The following is a 6,248-nucleotide window of genomic DNA, read 5'->3' on the forward strand; positions in this document are numbered from 1 at the left end:
AGTAGATTATTTACAGTAAACCAGTGAGTTACCTGAGATATGGCACCATTTATATCGTCAAAATTGTCCTTATTTCTATCGACTTTAAAAATCAAAGACGTATCGTCAGCAAATAGTACGATATCGCAAATATTTTGGACTACATATGGTAAATCGTTTATGTATACTAAGAACATGAAAGGACCTAGAATAGAGCCTTGAGGAACACCCATTAGTGAGGCTGATCCGGATGACTTCACATCATTCACACATACTGTTTGAATACGATCACTAAGATAGGACGCAATGAGACCAAGCGCAGTGTCTTTGATTCCATAGTGGCTCAATTTAACTAAAAGAGTCTCGTGCTCAACGCAATCAAATGCCTTGGATAAATCACAGAAAATACCAATGGCATTCTGTGACCCCTCCCACGCATTGAATATATGCTTTAACAGCATTGCGGCCGCGTCGGTTGTTGATCGACCTTTAGTGAAGCCATACTGTTCAGAATGGAGTAGCTTATTAAAATTGAAATGCTGAAGCAGTTGGTTGAGCATGATTTTCTCAAATATCTTGCTCAGTGTTGGCAAAATTGAAATTGGCCTGTAATTATTTGGGTCACTTTTGCTACCCGATTTAAAAAGAGGTATCAATTTACTACATTTCATGAGATCTGGAAAAGCGCCTGTATCCACAGACTCATTAAAAATTAAGGCTAGATATGGCGCAATAATATCAATAATATTGTTAATTATTTTTACTGATATTCCCCACAGATCTCCGGTTTTTTTGCTTTGTAAAGATTTGAACACTTTAACAATGTCATATGGAGTAACGTATTCAAACCTAAACAACACACCGCATTCAGTGACATTGGCCCTGAGAAGATCATAGGCTTCTGTTGGTGAAGAGCTAAGGGAACTAGTAGTGATGACTGGAATGTTCTGGAAAAAATTCTCAAATGTATTTGCAATTTCAATATTGGAGTCAATAATACGGTTATTAATTTTTAGCTCCAATTTATTGTTATGCACTTTTTGTTTCCCAGTTTCATCCGTGATGATATCCCAAGCTGCTTTAATTTTATTATCAGAATTAATAATTTTTTGCTTTATGCAGAATGACTTTGCTTGCATGCAAACCTTTTTGAATAATTTTGAATAATTTTTTACATATTCAACAAATGTGGGAGTGTAGTTATATTGTTTTTCTGCATACAAGTCGAACAACTTATTTCTACTTTTATAGATGCCAACAGTAGCCCAGTCACTAAATTTAAGATTTTTAAACAGTTTTTTTTCTACAATTTTAAAGGTAGAATTAAATTGAGAGTTTATGAGATCAAAAAAAGCATTATAGTGTTCATCCGGACCACCCTGAGTAAAGTCAAGTTTAGGTAAAGCAGTTAAAACCTTTAGTTTGAACTGCTCTACCTTTTTAGTGGTTACTGGCCTATACTTTATTAACTTTGTTATGTCTTGATTATCACTGGGAACAGATATCATTTGTCCACAGTGATCGGATCTTAGATTCGTCATGATCGATTTTGCGACAATCTTACAGTCACAGAAAATGTTATCTATACAAGTGGCTGAATTTGCAGTTATCCGTGTTGGTTCATTGAAAATTTTCTGTAAATTAAAGCTTTTAAATAAATTGAGTAATCTGTCAGTAAAAGAAGTGTGAAGCAAAATATCAATATTGAAGTCTCCACAAACTAATATCTTTTTTGATGACCTACATATCCGCCTCAAGGCCTCTTCCATAACGTCCTCAAACAGAACAAAGTCACCTGAGGGGGGTCGGTACACGCATACGACAATATAGCGCTCCAGCTCAACACAGGACAGCTCAATAGTGCGTTCCAATGAAAGATTAACAATGTCTTTCCGTTCTTTATAATTGATATTGTTGCGGGTTAATATTAAAGACCCTCCGCGTATAGCTTTCTTTCTAGAGAACGCACTTGACAATTGATAATGTTTTAAATTTACTATTAATTGATAACTATTGAGCCAATGCTCAGTGAGGCATAAGATGTCAATATCAAATTTTTTAATAAATAGTTCTATCTCATGTTCTTTGCCAGATAAGCCCTGAATATTTTGGTGTACAAGATTGATTTTACATAGCTTATCTGTTGTCGCACTACTTAGTTTAAAATCTTATTACTGTTTACAGTAGTGTCCATGCAACTATTTGTATCCAAACTATTATAATAGTTTGTATCCAACGTAAAAAAACTGGAATTAGTAGTATTACTAATTAGGTCTATATTATTAGTACAACATGTACCGTTTTCAAAAGAACTCAAGCTAAAAATAGCTGTGTCTTGTATATTACAAGCTACCAAGGTAGCTATTTGTTTCTTATAACTAAGGGGCAAGTACATTGTATCCTTTGTCAGTGAAAATTTTTTTATAAAATTATTCGTGTCTATTATGTGAATATAATCCCTATGGCCAAAACTTAAATTATTAATAAGCATGTTGAGTTTATAGACATACCTATTTTGTGCTGGGGTTAAAGTGCAAGAGTAAGGAAAAGTGCACAATATGAATTTACAACCCGTATTTTCTTGTAGGTCCAATAGGTATGCAAAACTTCTTAAAATTTGTTTTTTTGTTATTTGCATGCTGTCACCTATCAACAAGACAACTGTACTATATTTATCTAAACAGCAGCCTTTTACATTTTCAATTATATATTCATATGGTGCCCCTGGGTTACATATGTTGATCACTGTTTGATGTAATTTATTACTTATTAAATGACCAAAGTCTTTTCCCAATCCATCTGAAACAACAAATGTTTTCCGCTGAGGGCAATGTAACGAGGAACCATTGTTTTCACAGCCTTTTTGTTGTCCTATACACTGACTGTCCACTGGCATTTCGTCCGGAACCTTATTTGAGCACTCACATCTATTAATCAGAGAGTCAAGACGATCTATATTATAATTACTTAAGGCTAACAGCTCATCAGCGGCCAGTATATGCTCACCGACCTGTTTCTGTGACAGCTCGTACTGGGAAGTAACTGTTTTCAAGGAGTTTTCCAGTTTTAGAATCTCCTCATTAAGACTCCGAACGTCAGTTTCATATTGAACTCTCATCTCTTGCAGTGAGGAACAATATGTATTGAGCTTATTTAATAAATCTGAACGTTCTTTTCTAAGCCTAATGTTTTTATTACATAATTTCTGAAATTTTATTAATTTTTTAAATTTGAAACGTACAACAAGCACAGGAAAATGGATTGAAAGTGAGACAATTCGTATAGGTTTTAGAGGATCGGTCTTACCGGCATATGTGCGTGGATATGGATGTAGGTTTAAAGTGGTGTCCTATATGTATCCTGTTACTCAATGTACTGGATGTTGGAAATTTGGGCATATTATCCGATTCTGTCCAAGCCGGAAAATAGTTTGCCCAAAATGTACAGAATACCATACAAATTGCGAAATAGCCGTATATAAGTGTGTTAATTGTAAGGGAAACCATATGGCCTTAGATAAATCTTGTCCAGTGTTTTTGAAAGAGAAGAACATTAGAATAATAATGCGAGATTTTAATTACACCTATAAAAATGCTTTATCAGTGTACCTTAGCGAGAATGAAAAGACTGATAATGAGCATTTGAAAAAAGAAAAAATTTCTGCGACTAAAATTGTAACTGAAAATCGAAGTCTCGGAAGATCATACAAAGATGTGTTAATAAGACAGCCTGGTCTGGTGGACACAGAAAAGCAAGAATCCACAGATGAAGAGAGTCAACAAGAAAAAGATAGAACGGAAACGAAGCAGCGTGTAAAACGAAATAAGAAGATTAGGAAACGAAATAAGAATAATACGAAAACAGAAAGCAGTGGTGAAGAGAAGAAAGAAAGTAATACAGGTATGTCCATGGATGATTGTGATGATGAAAACAAAGGCAATGAGAAGAACAAATTCGAGAGAAAAAAAGGTAGCATAAATTATATGAAATTAATTCAAAAATTGAAAGAGATATATTTGTCGGACTGCACTTTCGAAGAAAAGATTAAAGCATTTATTGGTTTAATTATTGAGGAGATTATGAAGTATATTTCGGTTTGGTTTGGGGATAATGACATCTGCACATGGCAGCTTTCTAAATCAAATTATGGATAGTGAGAAAGACTTATTTTGTTAGATTAAGAATTTTGTTGTATTGTTGTATTTAATTAGATTATAATAGGGCTGACATGTACTTTTAAATGTATCAAAGCCCTTAAATAAATAAAGAAAAAAAAAAAAAAGAATATTTGGAAAAAAGAACTTTCAGGACAATTGGGACCTGTGTGGGATTAACACAAGCGCATGGATACCCTAGTTTCATACTTAAGCCGCAGGCCTCATCGCGACGCCATGTCAAAAAAAGCGACGGTATTTACGTTGCAAGATTTCATTAAGTACAAAAATTATTATTCCGAAATAATCCATACTATCACACTAATATTATAAAGGCGAAAGTTTGTATGTTTGTGTGTGTGTGTGTATGTTTGTTACTCCTTCACGCAAAAACTACTGGACGGATTTGGCTGAAATTCGGAATGGAGATAGATAATATCCTGGATTAGCACATAGGCTACTTTTTAACCAGGAAAATCAAAGAGTTCCCACGGGATTTCGAAAAACCAAATCCACGCGGGCGAAGTCGCGGGCATCGGCTAGTAATATTATAAATGCGAAAGTGTGTCTGTCTGTCTGCTACGTTTTCACGGCTTAACCGCTGAACCGATTTTAATGAAATTTGATACAGAGTTAGCTTACATCCCGGGGACGGACATAGGCTACTTTTTATCCCGGAAAATCAAAGAGTTCCCACGGGATTCCTAAAGACCCATCCGCTCAACCGATTTGTATGAAATTTGGTACCGAGGTAGCTTGCGTCCACGTTATTGATATAGACATCTTTTTATCACGGAAAACCAAACAGTTTCCACGGGATCTTCAAAAACCTAAATCCACGCGGACGAAGTCGCGGGCATCCTCTAGTTTAATATAAAATCATCAATGCTATTGAAACACGAAGTGAAACCTTAATTTAAATTAAAATGATAACTGAAAATAAGTTATGGGGGAAAAAATTACTAGTCGGTAATGACTTGAAAAGTAAGTAATAAAACTTAGCTTAGCTTAGCTTTATTTTCGTCGCCATCAGCATTGGAAAAACACAGATTGTAAAGTTGCCAAGAAATTCGGCCAAGAGTCAGGGGTTCCATGCTTTAAGTTCCTACAAGAGAATAGACACCTATGCCTAGCAGTGGGCGTCTATCTGTCACTGCACTGCACTGGTATAATTAAGACCAGAGTGTCTTAGCAAGTTCCAATAATAATCTAATAGGTATATTTTTCGTTAAAAGGCAAGTCGACTTTCGCTGAAATTCGTAAAAGGAAATTGCGAACTGTGTGCCTAGTGGGAGATTTTTAACCTATTCGATCGCGTAAAAGTTAACTGCGTTTTGTATGGAATTGAAACAGCGCCATCTTCTTGTCACTAGATGGCGCTGCTTCAATTCCATAAAGTAATTAAATCACGATACGATTGAAAATTTCACTCCAGAATGTCTAAAACACTGTTGTGAATTGTGTCACTTACGCGTTTCTTCGAGGAGTTTTCTGCGATTAGTTTGCGTTTTAAGTAGCTAAGGAAAACTAAAGTTTACATATTAGTAGTGGACGACGATTACGAATTGAAAAGTAAATTTTTAGGGTTCTAAAATATCCAAAGATAAATTGGACCCTAGGATCGCTACGTTGTCTATCTGCCGGTAGGTACTCTGTCCTGTCTGTCAAGACCGGTGAAAGGAATCAAAGCCTATAGGGTACTTTCTGTGAGACTAGTAATGTCGTATAGCACAAGTTAATGAAAAAATCAGAAAACCACGAAATTGTGGTCACATAAACAAAAAAATTAAAAAGTATTATTTCTTGTACGATGGTACGGAACCCTTCGTGTGCGAGTCCGACTCGCATTTGACCAGTTTTTTTGTGTTAAAAATAATTTGAGACGTTCAGCAAATTTAATTCGTATGGCGTAATGTAAACATAAGCTTGTTATGCAATAAAACTAATAAACAATCGAGACATAAATTATTATTTTTGGGACGGCGCCTTCACACGACTCAATTAGTCACTGATATCATAAAATATTGTATTATCCAAATGCTAATTATATTCAACTTTTCCTTTTATTGGTTTAAATTTATCGCAGTTTCCGATAAAAATAATTAACAGGGCTCT

The sequence above is a fragment of the Maniola jurtina genome, chromosome 20, assembly GCF_905333055.1.
Source record: "Maniola jurtina chromosome 20, ilManJurt1.1, whole genome shotgun sequence".
Classification (NCBI taxonomy): Eukaryota; Metazoa; Arthropoda; class Insecta; order Lepidoptera; family Nymphalidae; genus Maniola; species Maniola jurtina.